General features: G+C 40.8%; 1 long non-coding RNA gene across 8 annotated transcripts; it reads left to right on the top strand.

The window, feature by feature from the left end:
* The first annotated feature begins 6,720 nt into the window (after nucleotides 1–6,720).
* LOC148915755 (uncharacterized) lies at nucleotides 6,721–11,531 on the top strand. Of its 8 annotated transcripts, none has more exons than XR_016127638.1 (6): nucleotides 6,721–7,003; nucleotides 7,133–7,258; nucleotides 7,397–8,744; nucleotides 8,884–8,957; nucleotides 9,890–10,221; nucleotides 11,187–11,531. It is a non-coding gene; the product is annotated as an uncharacterized LOC148915755 (long non-coding RNA). The 8 variants fall into 8 exon arrangements; XR_016127639.1 differs by having other exon boundaries at nucleotides 6,722–7,003; nucleotides 7,397–8,541; XR_016127633.1 differs by having other exon boundaries at nucleotides 6,722–7,003; nucleotides 9,565–10,221.
* The last annotated feature ends 4,669 nt before the right edge of the window (nucleotides 11,532–16,200 follow it).

Below are 16,200 nucleotides of genomic sequence, written 5' to 3'. Positions count from 1 at the left end.
ACTGACTGATAATACATAGAGGATCATTGGAATTGTGCCAATTGCTCTTGTTTTCCCTCTCATCTCACCCTTCTCCCTTCCTTGAGTTCATTTTCTTATACTTATCACCTACAACAGGATTCTCACAAGCTTCTTCGAGCAGCAAAAGGGGTCATTCTGCTTTAAGATTATCATCCATGGAATAGAGATAGTCCATCATGATTGGCGAGAGATCGGTGGATGCCATGGTAAAGCCAACTGAGTCACAGATATCTGTAGAGAAAAAGAAAGGGGAAGAAACAAAATGCATAAGTTCCGCACCTTCACGACATCTGGCCTAAAGACTCATATTCTCATTGTAGCAAAAAGAGGGGACGAAAAAAAAATTGCATGTACACCTATATGCATTCCTATTTATCCTCATACAGAGATGTCAGGACCATATCTACAAAAGGATCGAGCCCATGCCTTTGTACAATTTCATCCAACAGTTAATTTTTTTTATTTTTAAAAAAGGGCCTAAACAGAAGAGAAAACGTCTATGTGATACAAATGCAAAAGAAAACCCAGATTGCAGAGGTCAATCTTTTAGAAAGGCCTTGGATTGACTACTATTGAAAAATCAGAGATATTCAGTATATTATCTGCTTATTCTTTTCCTACCTTGCTTTGACACATTTGTGTTCAACTTGGACAAATTGTCACTTGGAGGGTGCCTAAAATCCCTAGTCAGTGGTTGACATCCAAAATTCGAACTATAAAGATAGGCGCTAGGGATTAAAGAAACATGCAACAAGAAGGATCCAAGAAAACCGCAATGGCCCTTTCGTGAAGGACTCTCAGTAATGTATATGTGAATGCCCCCATATGCATATGTATGCATATGCATATATATATATATATATGTGACAAGATGAAGAAACAGAGAAGAAAAAGAGAACGATGCTTACTACTACCCTCGATTGTGTCTTTTCCAAAGAGCTTACAAATCGAGAGAAGAGGGAACCGCCTTTGCAATTTTCTCTCCAAGTTGCTCCACGCCTCGCGAAGTGACTTTGTCAAACATGGCCTTCTATGAATTGAAGGAAGTTCAAGAAATTTGGGGTTTTTAAAGGAGAACAGTGGTCCCTCCCAGTGGTTGCAAACGGTTTCTCCGCGCTTAACCAACTAGTGGTTATGGATGATGCCCTCACGATTTCTCGCTTCAAGGATTCTCCGAACCTGGGTGTGATGAAGAACTAGCAAAAATTGAAAGAAGAAAGCAAGGGGGTTTGGGTTTGCACGCATGGAAGAGAGAAATTGAAGACGAAGAGAAGAACGAAAGGAAAATAGAATTTTTTAATGAAGCGCTCGAGAAACGTAAAAAGCTGCTGGAAGATAATCATGGCAGCATACACGCGGGAAACGAGAGGGTCATATCACCAACGTGGATTTGATTTTTCTTTTGGGCTGGCTTTGATTATTTTGCCCATCTCAATATCTGCTCATGACCCCAATAATCAAGGGGGCTAATGTTGAGGCCCAAAAATCCAAGGGCTAGGCCTAGGTTTATTCTTAGCCTAGCACAAATAATTGATCGCAAAATGAGCCCAATTGGGACATAAGAGAATTCGTAGGACGCACCAAGCAAACGTGCACGCCCACCACGCAAAAAGGCCAAAACGCACCGGCTCTATAAATTCACGCTTGCTAATTTATCCAATGTTACATGGCCCGATCGTAGTTCATAGCAACACGCTAAAACTCAAGCACAAGCATGCTAAATAAACACGCCATGCAATGTAAAAGGCCGCTATTCTAATACCAAGCCACGGTACAAGCTTAAGTGGGCCTAAGCCACGTAATTATCCAGGGCTTGTTGAGAAGGTTGTGGTATGGACGGGAACAAGCACTCACAAGGCCTATTGAGGGTTCGAGGAATGAAAGTTTTAGGCCACTTGGGAGCACTAAAACTCAAGCTCATTCCTCGGGCCCAAACACATGGGTTAGCATGAGAGAGGAAAAAAAGTGCCCTAGGGGAACATCTAATAGTCTGCTGCAACACTTAGACAAACCCACATCAATTAAAATGCCCAAAATGAAACAAATTGACTACTTCCAGCAGCTTGACAAAAACCCACAGGACTGGAAATAGAGTACCAACATCGTAAACAAAGCCCAGCCCAACACCTTGTAAAAATCTAGCATCGTATTCCACCCTTGTCAAAGCTCCATAACACTCAACGAGAAGCCATTGCAGGAACCAAAGGAAACCCATATGTGTAGGAGAAATACCCATTGGACAAAAGACTCTATCCATTATCTTTTCCTCTGTGAGCTTTAATTTGAAAACCAAGGAAGAAAGCAAGTGGTGCCTTACCCCCTTGGGGAGGTCCAGCAACACAAAAAACCTTGGAACCCCAAAGAGCCTAGGACCCAAGCGCTCTGGTTAAAGAAATTTCACTGAAAAAGAGTGAATGGAAAGAAGCAAAGGAAAAGTAGGAATGGAAGATCAATAGAATTAGGGTTATATGTGCCTATAAAAGGGAGTCCCAAATAAGACTAATGACAAATCACTACAGGAACTCCAAGTAGAGATAAGATAGCTTACTGGTCATTGACATCTACAGAAGGGCTAAATGAGACTACAGATTTAGCAAAATTAATTTTTTTCCCTGAGGACTTCTCATATATGTCAAAAATGTGTTTAAGATTCAGACATATTAGCATCACAAAATAATAAACTATCGTCAACAAAAAGCAAATGAGTTATAGAAAGTGCTCCCCTAGCTATAGCCACTCCATGAATCGAACCCATCAATTGTGCCCTCCTTATAAGTGCTGAGAAACCTTCGGCACAAATAAGAAACAAATATGGTGAGAGTGGATCACCTTGGTGAAGACCACATTGAGAAACAATATGACCAAATGGGAAACCATTGCATAAAACTGAGTAGGATACTGACGAAATACAATCCAAAATCATAGAGACCCATCTAACATGAAAACCCATTCTAGCCATCACAGTAGCAAGATAAGTCCATTCAACTTGGTCATAAGCTTTTGACATATCTAATTTTAGAACAATCTTCTTCCGTCCCCTTTCCCTTCTTCTCTTAATGGCATGCATTGTTTCAAAAGCAGCAATAATGTTGTCGGTGATAAGAAGATTAGGCACAAATGCACTCTGAAAACTTGAAATAACATGAGGCAAAACCACCTTGAGTCGATTGGCAAGAGTCTTGGCCACCAATTTATAAAGAATATTACACAAAATGATTGGCCTATAATCCAACACATGAGAAGGATGAGCAATCTTTGGGATAATGGCAATTAGAGTATGGTTAAACTGTTTGACACTCCCATTACCATTCAAAACTTGTAAGTATGTAGAAGTGACTATGTCACCTATAATATGCCAATATTTCTGGAAAAAAAAGAAGTACTGGCATACCATCAGGGCCTAGTGCTTTTGTAGGAATCATTTGAGCAAGAGTAGCTTCTAACTCTGCACGTATAAATTCACTAATAAGCATATCATTCATAGTATCATTAACTGAAGAAGGAATAGCTTCAATTAACTCAGCAAAATCATTGTTGAAAGTACCCCCAATCTCCTCTGATTCGCCTCCAAACCCCATTGACATAAAAAAACACCATTAATCTGATTTCATCTACCTCGTTGCCTCGCATAATTGTGGAAGTAACATGTGTTATGATCACCTTTCTGCAACCAAGACACTCGAGATCGTTGCCGCCAAAGAGTTTCTTCCTTCAATAAAAGGCAATCAATATCACGTTGCAACAAAGCCTTTTGTTGGATGATATGTTCAGAAGGAAACACATGATGCAGTTCAACGAGTTGACTTCAAAGCCTTTGCAATTTTGTTGGTACATGCCCAAAATTGGATTTATTCCAATCTGATAAATGATGAGCACATTCATTCAATTTCTTACAGACATCACTCCTAGTATGATCATCACTCCACATCTCCTCAAAAAAGAAACGTTTCTTCCGAACCAATCTCCTTTAAGAGTTGTTGTCAGTCACAACTAACAAAGGGAGATGATCAGACTCCCAGTAATCCAAATGATAAGTGATCATATTGGCACAAGCTTGCCATAATCCCTTATTTGCCACAACAGAATCAAGATGGGCTTAACGTTCTTGTAGGGGCTTTTTTCTTCCTACAGCTACTACGGGCCCGATGCCGTAAAGGGCAAAATGGAAGAAATTGCCCCTTGAGCCTGAGTTCGAAAATTAAGCCCCAAAATACCTCGAAAAGGCAGTAGAGCCTTAGGAAGTATTTTGGTTATCTTCACCAACCAAAATAATGGCAGCTTACAGGTAATTTCTTCATGCTTACAGATAAACTTTTGAGTTTGGCATGAGGGGCTTGTGGCATGGGAGCAAAATTAGCATGAGTTGAGCACCAAAAAGGAAATATGGCTTCCTAGGGAGAAAAGGGAGTGTTTAAGGTGAGGAAGAAGAGGTTTTCAAGCATATGTGGCTAGGAAGAGAAAAGGGAAGAACTATGTTCTTCTGGCAGCTTGTCAGAAGAAGAAAATGGAGGAAGATGAATAGTACGAAATTGCTGGTTTTTGCAAGTATGAGAGGAAGCTTGCTTTCTAGTTGTGGATTGCTTTTGTTGGGTTGAAGAGGCCTCAATTTATAGCTTATTGAAGCTGACATTTTCCAAGAAACCTAATGGTTTCCATCCCATTTTGTCAAGTCTTTCCTTCCTTTCTCCCTTCATCCCTTCAATCATCCTTTTTTGGTGAAATCTTCTCTGTTCCTTTGCACAAAATCAGGGGTTTTGGGAGCTCAAGGCTCTCCTTTCCCGCAGCTGCGTGGGGGACTCCATTAACAGATGCACATGCTTGGTCCGAAGGGTGCTTCTCTTCCTGGCAGCTTACATGCTAATATTCCCTTGGGTCCTTGCATGTTTCTTTTGCTTTGAAACTTGTTTCTTCCTTCTCATCAACCAACGTGATCTTCCATGGCTTCTTTGTAAGCTTTATCCTTCAGCCAATAGATGGGGTTTTTTAGTTGTTTGCTACCTCTATTTTCTAGGATTGGAAATCAGCCCCTTAAACAAATGGGCCACCCCAATCAAATATTGGGCTATTTGGGTTAGTTTTAGTGGGTCATTTTGACTAGGCTTTTGGTTGGACTATTTTCCCCTTTTTGTGCTCACCCATATGTTTGGGCCTAAGAAATGGGCTTGGGTTCCGAGGCTCCCAAGCAACCCGGAACCTCCACTTCTTGGTCCATCAATAGGGCCTCATGACAATTTATTACCATCCATACCACAACCCACTCAAGCAAGCCCCGGGTATTTGAGTGGCTTGGGGCCCACTTAAGCTTGTGGCGTGATTAGGTGCGGAATGATAATTCCTTGCTTAGCGTGGCGTGTCGTTTGGCGTGGCATGTGTGCAAGCGCATATGATGAACTTTCGCATGCCCAAATCGGGTTTCTTCTTGGTAAAGCATCGCATTGGGCCAAGAATTTATTTGGGCCGAACCGTGAATATTTTGGGCCTCAACATTAGCCCCCTTGATTATTGGGGCCATGAATGTGTATTGAAATGGTCCGAATAATCAATTTTCAGCCCAAAATAAATTACCGTGGCATGGCATGGCATGGGTTTAGGAGCAACTCAAGGATAACAGGTCAATAGTCTCTGAAATTACAGCCAGGTCTTTTCCGGGAAGGTTGGAGGGGGTCACAATGGTCCCGCTTAAAACCTAATCCTTCTTAAACACCGAGGGTGTTGCCTTGAAGAACTTTCCTAGACACTGTAATTTTGGAGGTCACTTACTAGAGTTACCAAGAGTTGACCTTATTTTGTGGCATGATATAGAAGAAAATGCTTGGTGGATTAGCTCAAGATAACTACTTAGCTCGCATGATTTATTTGCTTGAGTGACTAGAGAGGCTTGATTTTGCATGATTGTGGTTTGCAAGAGTTGCATTGACTTGTGTATCTAATATTAGTTATGTATGCTTGATTTTGGCTTGCATGATTTGCTTTGACTTGTATATTTGGTATTTGGCTTGATGCTTAGCATTGGCATGTATGCTTGATTTTGGCTTGATACTTGGTATTGGCGTGTATGCTTGATTTTGGCTTGCATGCTTGGATGCTTGGTTTTGGCTAAGGTAGCATGGTTTAATATGGCTTTTGGGACATTTACCATGGTGGATGTCATTTGACAGTAGCCGGACGTGCTAGTGGATAGTGGGGATCCAATCTTAGAGTTGCGGATGCAATAAGCTTGGATTCACCATTGTGTTTGATTTTACAGCACCAGCCTCCGAACACTTTGAATTTAGAGGACAAAACTTCAATGAAGGTGATATCGTGCGACATTATGGCTAGATATTGGAAGAATGCTTGAAATAGGGCATGTGCTGGAAGGATGTTTGAAATAGGGCATGTGCTGGAAGGATATTTGAAATATAACAAGTGCTGGAAGGATATTTGAAATAAAGCAGGTGCTGGCAAGGTGTTTGAAATAGGGCATGTCTTTGGAAGGATGTTTGAAAACATGACAAAGTAGAAGGATATTTGAAGCAGATGTCTTTGGAATGGGCGAATAATTAAACCCGACCCAAAAAATCAGATTTGTATTTGTAGAGAACTTCTTCTTCCCGTGCAAAATGACGACGTGTCATAATTGGCCCAGCGGTTATTTGCAGCTTTCCCAATGCCAAACACCTTCTTCCTTTCTTTTTTATTATTTTCTTTCTTTCTCTTCCCTTTTCTTGCACCAGATCCAACTTCTTCCTACTTTTCTTCTCTTCGTTTTCCCTTGTTCCCCCAGCTCAAAACTGAGTGAGAGAGTAAGATCAAGTGGAAAACATCTGCCTCCAGCTGGGAAAAGAGCCCAAGTCGATTTCAACCCCTTCAGCCTTTCTCCCTTCGAAGAAGCCCTTCTGCCGTTGCTAGCATGGACCTTTTTGTGCAGGTTTTCCTCTATGATTCTCAATTTCGCTCCCTTCTTGGTATATTCAAAGTCACCCGTTGGGATTTTAGCAAGGTATGTCCCTTCTCTAGCTTTCTCTTGGATTTATTGAGGAATTTGCTGGGTTCCCTTCATCCATGAATATTGCCCTTTGTTTTGATTGTCAAGCATCAAACCCTCTTTTGACCTATTTTGTTATTGCAGCAATGTGAGTGCTTACAACGTGGGTGCTAGCAAGGAAGGGCTCGCACTAATCTTCTGGGATTCCCTTTTCTTTGATTTGCTCGAGTTGCTGGAAGGGTGCCAATTTCCGTGTGAACAAAACTGTTGGTATGGGTTTCTACCTTTTCCTCTTCTTACTTTAATATTGCTCTGACCTCTTTTTTGTATATAAAAAGGCTGAACTTGGAATGATGTGCTTTATTTTCTGATTTTCTCTCATTCTCTTCTTTCTTCTTCTTCTTCAAGACCCAAACCCGTGGGTATTGTGCATCAGTACATAAGTCATATTTCAGAAGCTCGGATCAGAAAACTTCCTTAATCAAAGTTGTTCATCTGCTCGAGTACTATAGCCAGTAAAATTTGCAGAATTTTTTGAAATTTTCTGATACCTCAAAGCTGGTTTGCAACTTCTGCATTCATCCATGGCTGATGAGTTTTTGCAGATTTTTCTTCTGCATGTGTCTTTAACTTATGATACTCGTATGATTGCGCTTGCTTCACAAAATTTGCTTGAAATTATGTTGTCTATAACATATCCAAAATTGAGGATCATCCACCCATTCTAGTGCTCTCTACCTCCATTTTTCTAAAGCATGTTCATGAGTTGATGTTGATGCCTTTGTTGCATGCTTGTCTTCTATGCTTGAATGCTTGAGTTCCTCTGTATTTCCCAGAATTTGTGAACTAGAAATCGAATTCTAAGGTTGAGCTTTTGATTTAGGATTCTAGCTTGGTGATAAACAAGAGTTATACAAGCTCACTTGGGTATGCATGCCAAGTGTTTGTCAAAATATCTCAAAGTAGCTTGCTGGCTGCTTTTTGAACTTTTGAAATGTTTCTTTTCGAATCTGAGTTGGAGCTTTAAGACATAAAAATGGACTTCTCAATGGTTATGTTGGAATTGGTCTCGCATCACTTGAAGAAAAAATAAATTTTCGGTGGAATTTCAAAGTAAGGGTTAAGGTGCTGGAGCTGTACAGTTTCTGCTGTGTGGGCTGTCTTAGAAATCTGTTTGACATGCTTCCCTAGCTCTGAAATGCAACAAAATTTTGGGAAAATGAAGCTTGATATGTCTAGTTCTAATCTGGAAAGTCTGGGATTTGTTGGTTGTAAGCTTGATTTATAGTGATTTTCTAAATGTGGGATATTCTAGCTAGGATGGTTGGAAAGCTTGTGTATAAGTTTTGCTTGGCATGTTGCTTTTGCTTGGGAATTTAGCATGTCCTTTCTGTTGGTATTGAGTGCTGATATGAGTATTGCTAGAGCATGTTCTTGAGCAATATTGTCATGAGAGCATGAAGTGAAATGGTATTGTCGCAAGAGCATGAGTTCTTCAATTTGCTTGAAATGCCCGAATTGCTTGGAATGCTTGAATGAAATGAAATTTCTTGGTATGTGAATTGGTATCACACCTTGTGAATTTTGTCAAATGCTTGATAGATGAGTTTGCTTGCACTTTGAGAAAATTATGCTTCCGGCACATCCGTTTGTGTATGAGTACCTTTCCGGCGTCTGATTTTGGCTAACATATTCTCTTGTTTTAAAAGCTCGACAACATGATAAAGCATGAGAAGTTTAATTTGATAGCATGAAAGTGAGTCTTGGTCTCTTGCAACTTGTCTTTAGAAAACATTATGCTTTAATAGCGATTCTACTTCCGGCACCCCCTTTCTGTTTACTAGTTCCCTTCCGGCACTTGATCTGGCCAACGTACTCCCTTGTTTCTTTTTCAGGCTTGATTGAGAGGTTCCAAAGCATGAGGAATGCCATCTTCTTACTGATTTGCTGGGATCTTGATAGAATAAAGGTGAGTTTTTCATCTTGGCTTGCAATATGAAGGTTTATGAAAGATTCGAATTGCTTGATCGGAGGGACTTTGGGTGAGAAAGAGAACAAGCTAGTTCTTGAGGCCGTTTTGAGTTTTCTTCCAAAGATGTGATGAGTTTGTTGAACTGTTGCTGTGGGATAAATTTTACTAGCATGATGTTTGAAATAGGACAGGGGCTAAGAAGATTTGAAATAAGGCAAGCGCCAAAAATTCTTTGCTTGTAGAGTAGGAGTTGGAAGAATGTAACTTGGCTTGTTTCAAAAAAAGGGAAATAGAAAACTGTTTCTCACCATAATGCAAGATTATCTAGGCTTGTTGTAATCAAAGAGATGATTTATACTGTGTGGCAAAAAAGGTAGATGGGTTTGCTTGTTTGGATGACACGGTGTCCTTCCTTGAATTTGCTTGGCATGAAGCCCTCAAGTCAGCTTGTTGCAGTCAGCAATTGGTTGACGAGTTGGGTTATATTCTCTTTGGCTTACTCAGGGTCGAGAAACAAAGTAGAGGCCTGCTTGTAAATTTTTTTATTATTTTATTTTATTTTATTTTATTTTATTTTATTTTTTTGCAACTTGCTTCAAAGAAGATTTTTGGAAGAAGTAGACTGAAGATGAGAAGGAAAAGGCTAAGCGAGTTGCTGGAAGAGATTCATACAGCTTGTTTTCCTCCAGATAAGTAACAAATGCAGTTTGCTTTCCTCCAAGAGGAAAATTGAAATTCTACAGCAGCTTCAGGATTCTTGTCTCTCTCTTTTGCTTGACATGAAGCCCCCAAGTCATTTGGAGTTTGCATGTGCTGTTTGCTATGATGGATTCTCTTAAGCCTCATAAGCCTTTCGCATGATGTTTTGTCTGAAAAGCTTTAAATTTTGCTGTAGTGCAATTGCATGAATAAAGCTTGTGATTTTTCAGGAGTTGTCGTATGGCCATGAGAAGAAGTTCTTGCAAGTATTAGTTGCCGAAGTATCCATCTTCAGAAAGACCAATTCTTAAGTATGCCTGAAAATAATGATGGTGCCAAAGTCTGCGCAGAAAAACATGGGGATAATTGCAATGATGGGTCAGCTGGTTGCATAAATAATGAGATCAACAATGGTGATGAAGGAGATGGTAATGTGAAATAGAAGATACGATATTCTTTTAGCACCAACTACCCTTCTCCCGGCACCTACTGCCCTTCTTCCAGCACCAACCTCCCTTCTTTCTTGGTGCATTTGAGATCGTCCTTTGAGGTGATTGACAAGGTATGCCCTTTCCTCTTTGCAATTTCTTGAATCTATCGAGGGGCTTGTTGGGCTCTTCATGCCCATAGGCTTTGTTCGTTCATTGGAATCTCAGGTCCTTCTTTTTAACTCTGTAGGAATAGATATAGACTGATATCTTGGCCTAGGCTTGTTTTTCGCATGCTTGAATAAATTTGGACTTTTCTCCCATGTTGTGGAAATAGAAATTGATAGAGTGCATGCTCTGCAATGCTTGAATCCTTTTGCATTTTGAGGAAGAATTTGCTTGTCATGGGAATTGCTTGAAAATTTCGCTTGCCATGGATAAATTGTATGCTGCTTGGGTATTTGCTTAAGTGTTTCCTTTGGCCTGAGTTTGACTTGCCCTGCTTGGCGTATATTTTATGGTGTGCTGCGTTCTTGACCCGCTTTTTTGTTGTTGAACTATATGCATCATGAGCGCATGCTTGTAATCCTATGATTAATGCATAGGATTAGAGGCTATTGAAAGCTTTGAGAAAAGCACCATTGGTTTCTTTTTATTTTTATTTTTATGAGCTTAGAATTTGGTCATGGGTAACTGTTTATTTTTTTGGCTTTATAGGGATAGACATAAACATGTGTATGATGGTCTGCAAGGATGCTGTGTAACTCGTAGGTATTTCGTTTTTGTGAAAAAGGTTACTATGAGGTAAATAGTGCTCAGTTTGTAGCACTTGCTTTGTGAAAAAGGGTCTGCTGGAATGATTGATTGAGCATGGAATGGGAAATTTGCTTATCATGAGCTCGAGTAATAGATTGCATGATGCTTCAAAAATATTTTTTTTGTTTATGCATTTCGCTTGGCATGAGATAGCTTGCTTTGCTTGGCTTGTAAAGTTCATATGGCTTGCATGCTAGTGTGGAGATTGCTTGGCTTTAACACAGAGAACTAGCTTTATGCTTTGCCGTTTTTTCAGCGTATTCTTTGTTGGCAATTCTTGCAGGGATTCATTGCTTGTCAAGACCTGCCATGGCATCCACTAACCCGTCGTCAATTATTAGTGGCCACCTTTATTCAACGGATGATAAATTGAAGAGGGGAAGGCCCCTCCATTGCTCAAGAATGCTTGTGAAGATGTTGCAGTAGGCGAAGAGCCAGTGTCGTCTTGCTGCGTTTGTATCATTATGGTTCGGGAAATTCCTCTTCTGTGACTTTTCCCAAGATTGTCTGCATGCGCAGGTGTTCCCCTTGGCTTTAGCAATAGCGCATGGTGGCATGATTCCCATAGCCCCTATGTTCTTGGGACATCCGATGCAGGGGTAGACAATGCCCTGCTCCTTCTAGCAGTGCTGCCATACTCATCCTTTCTAGGAACATCCAACATAGTTTCCGCGCCTCGCACCTTCCAGCAGCTACCTCTTACTCATTCTCTTCTCGTAACATGCGACATAGCTGCGGCGCTGCTTGCATCTTCCAAATGGTCGCCTTCTACTTCTCCTCTTCTCGAACATCCAACATAGCTGCCGGCACTACCCTGCACCTTCCAAAGAAGTCGCCTCCTACTCATCCTCTTCTCGAACATGCGACATAGCTGCCGGCGCTGCCTTGCATCTTCCAACAGCTGCCTTCTACTTCTCCTCTTCTCGGAACATCCAACATAGCTGCCGCCGCCTGCACTTTCCTGAGTGCTTGCCTCCTACTCATCCTCTTCTCGAACATGCGACATAGTGTGGCGTTGCCTTGCTTCTTCCAAATGTCTGCCTCCTTTATTTCGCAGGTTGTTTTCTTTGGCTTGGGGTCAGTTGGCTCGGTGCACAGCTTCCATCTTTCTTGATACCATAGGATGTACTAATCTCCAGCATGTGTAACCTTGTTTTTGCGATGGCTGTGTACTTTTCAGATAATCTAACGACTATGTCATTATGACTTTGTAATGTACTACTGAACCACTGGAACTTGCATTAATTTCTGAATGCTTGAGGCATGTTGTAATTCGTACATCTTATATATATATATATATTGCTTGGTTGGGAGAACTTGCTCTTGTGAACTTCTTGAAATTTTCTGACGAGTTGGCAAGCCTTAAAAACAAGGTATATGCTGCCCAAAATTTTGACAGGACCTTTAAGCTAAATCTTCGATGCATTGCTCTTTAAAACTTTTGCAAGGCTCGTCTACTCATTTGGCCTAAAATGCACCCTCTTTCCGTGCCTTAAAAAGGGTCAGGCCACTGTATGCATGATTCCCACGAAGGCTCTTGTAAGAATTGCCGGATGTTGTGAAGTTTTTTGAGCATTCCGATTGGGAGTCAACGGTTTCGTTATTCCAGCGCCTCAAAATACACTTTTACTGCTCGTTTCTTTGTAATAGCTTGACTTTGCATACCCCACATCGTTTTGCTTAGGCTTGATGCTTGTTTCAGTTCGGGACCCCATCTAAGTGGCTTTGCTTGGTATAGTTACTGCTGACAGGCTTAGCCTTTTAATGAAAAGTTTGTTTGTCTATTTTCTTTTTCTTTTCAAAGAACACGTTTTGCAAAACAGAAGAAGATAAAAGTAAGGAAAGAATTCTAGAGGCTTTTTTTTTTCTTTTTCCAAAATACTCCATTCTCCTTGCAAATATCGTTTTATGCCTTAGCATGCAATAATGGTGGTGCATTCTACCAAAGTTGTGAAAACATATGGTGAAAACACAAAAGGAGTTCATCTTTGAAATAAATTTGAAAAGCCAAAAACAAAAGGATAGGTGCAAAAGCAACTCAGTAGTAAGGCTTTGAGCCATTTTGCATTGATAAATACCCCCATTAAATTAAGCCCCCAAGAATGAAAAGGTCAAGGAGCGTGCATGACTTGCAATAGTATGAAAGCTTGTGGCTTAGGTTGGCATGTATTTGGCATGTGTTGTACTAGGATGCCATGCTCTGTAGAGATATTTAACAGAGCCACAGTTGCTGCTTTGCTTGCCTGCAGCTCATAACCAAACTAATCAAAGAGTGATTTGCAGCTCCTAACCCATTGTACTTTCTTCAACCTCTGTGAAGTTATGAGAGGTTACAACAGCTGCTTCTTGATAATCTTGATGACCAAATGAAGCCTCCGAGTGGCTTTCTTCCAGCATGTCCAACGTGAATACTTCGCTGCTGGAACCATTCTCCCATCAATTAGTAAGTAGCCATGGGGTGTTATAGCTTGCAAATTTTGAATATTTGCTCCAGTTGGCCTTCTTCATATTTCCACAAGGTTCCCACATAGCCTCCGGTGGCTTTGGGTCATTCTTCCACAGGTGGCACAATACGTCGTCGTCGAACAAGTCATCAAAGCACGTAATGACAGTAGCCATCTACTTTCCCCTTCGTTTTGGCAAGGGGTCCTTGTCAATAGCTTGCCTCTTAGAGTTTTGTCATGTATCTCGGCGTGTAAGATCTTCCTTAGAGTATGGCAAGCAGTGGTGGATGTTGCAGGTGAAGAATGGATGAATATAGGAAAATACGCTTCCAGCACCCCTTTTCTTGAAAGCTTGACATCGCTTCAAAAATTCTAATTGCTTGGTAAAATAAACTTCATCTTGACAGCATTTAGGTTCTTCCAGCAGTATCATAGCACTACCTTCACAATATTTTCCTTTCATTTGCCATGAATTGAGATGTTTTCCTTCTTGAGTAAAGCATAGTGCTTGGATTTCTTGACTAAGGCTCGGGGCTTGATGATGCTTGATTATGGAATTGTGGCAATTGAGACATCCCGATAGCCTTTTGGTTTTGACTCCTAAACTTGGTCATTGGAATGGTCAAGGCTTAGAAAGTGCTTGAGGCGTTGGAGCATATCAGTTATGGCAACTTAGGTATTGTTTGTTGCAGCTGTTGTGAACATGTTTTAGGAACCAAAAGCTTGGACTTGGCTATTGAAGCTTGAGCTTTGTATGTGGTCACTGCAGCAAATGTGTTGGGTTACAACAACAAGTGATGGCGAACTTGGAGGTCATAGTAACATAATTGGGATTTCAAGGAGATTTTTGGTCTGGGAATAGTGGTTTTGGTAATAATGGATTTTTAAGCTCATTTGGGGTTTTGGATCACTGCCGTGGTGATTGCAATGAATTCCTTCCTCAGCCCCCAAGTGCACCATAATCATCAGAAAAGGATTTGATGGGCATAGGCTACAAAAACTCTTGCAACATGGCCTTCTTAGTATTTGTTTGGGTTATCGCATGGCATGATGAACTTGGGATATCCCTTTGTTGCAACGGTGACAGTTTGGCATGATTTGGTGGTAGCATGTGCTTCTGGCAACGACTCTTCCAGCAGTGGTGTTTGGATTTTAATCGGCTCTGTTTCTTCTTCCACACTTCCAACGGCTCTTTCAGTGGTGCTTGAACTTCTATGACTGGAAGTATAGAGAGAGATTTGTCTAAGGAATAGATGATAATGGCAGTGTGTTGAGATGTTGGGTAGGAAACATGAGAGCATTTGTTTTCTTGTTTGTTGTTTGGAGGCTTGGGTCCCTTGCACATGACCGATATAATGCTGCATGACCAAAGCATAAAAATAATATAAGCATTGTAGCTTGCAAATGACTAACATAATTGACATAAGCATGCTGGGCAGGTATGATTTTAGTACTGAGCATGCATAGTTGGCATCTACATTGCAATGTGTAACTTGGATTGATTAACACAAAGGTGGATCGATACGAAATGATAAGAAGTAAGATAAGTGAATAGTGCGTGGAATAAGGCCCTGAGAAATTTTGCTGGAGATGCAAAATTGAAAGGTGGTTTAATACATAACAAGAAAATGATGCAAGCTGGTGCACCATATGAATAACAACTAATCAATCAATCTTTTTTTTTGGACTTGAATGCACATGCTTTTGTCTATGCTTGAGATTGTTCAATGAAACATAAATTTTATGGATATCTTAAAACAACAAACAAATATATATACTATATTGAGATCAACAAGGCATGATAATAAAAATCTTATCTTGGTGAAGCCATTCGCAGAGATGAGGCTGAGAGCATTGAGCAAGTGTTCCTTCTCCCTCTCTCACCGTGTTTTCACAACTCTAGAGAGGTGAGGGCTGCTATGAAGGTGATTTACGGCGATGACTAGACTTGCTGATGATGTATCATGGCGGAGAGGTGAACGGCAGAGCTAGCCTCAACCATTGACGACGGTGGTCAGCGGCTTGCACGTTGGCTGAAGCCCCCAGTCCTCTTACAAGATATTGTTTTGCTTGATAATGGATATCTAAGACACAAGCAAATGGAGCATGTGAGTAATCTATATTATGTTTGTTCTACAAAGTAGATAGCCAACGAAAGGAAAAAGAAAAAGAAAGAGGGAATGCTCTTATCTCTTTATTTCCTCCGGTTTATTGCTTCTGGTCTTCTTCTTTGGAGGCATTGGTGCAGATAGTGGCTTAATCCCCAAAGCAGAGTGGCCAATTTATGTAGGGCTTTTTCTTACGCAGCTACTACAGCTCGTAAAGGGCAAAATGGAAGAAATTGCCCCTTGAGCCTGAGTTCGAAAATTAAGCCCCAAAATACCTCGAAAAGGCAGTAGAGCCTTAGGAAGTATTTTGGTTATCTTCACCAACCAAAATAATAGCAGCTTACAGGTAATTTCTTCATGCTTACAGATAAACTTTTGAGTTTGGCATGAGGGGCTTGTGGCATGGGAGCAAAATTAGCATGAGTTGAGCACCAAAAAGGAAATATGGCTTCCTAGGGAGAAAAGGGAGTGTTTAAGGTGAGGAAGAAGAGGTTTTCAAGCATATGTGGCTAGGAAGAGAAAAGGGAAGAACTATGTTCTTCTGGCAGCTTGTCAGAAGAAGAAAATGGAGGAAGATGAACAGTGCACGAAATTGCTGGTTTTTGCAAGTATGAGAGGAAGCTTGCTCTCTAGTTGTGGATTGCTTTTGTTGGGTTGAAGAGGCCTCAATTTATAGCCGCTGGAAGCTGACATTTTCCAAGAAACCCTAATGGTTTCCATCCCATTTTGTCAAGTCTTTCCCTTC

Source organism: Prunus mume, linkage group LG6, assembly GCF_029339155.1.
Source record: "Prunus mume cultivar Tortuosa linkage group LG6, ASM2933915v1, whole genome shotgun sequence".
In the NCBI taxonomy this organism is placed as follows: Eukaryota; Viridiplantae; Streptophyta; class Magnoliopsida; order Rosales; family Rosaceae; genus Prunus; species Prunus mume.
This window is presented reverse-complemented; position numbering and strand designations above follow the sequence as displayed.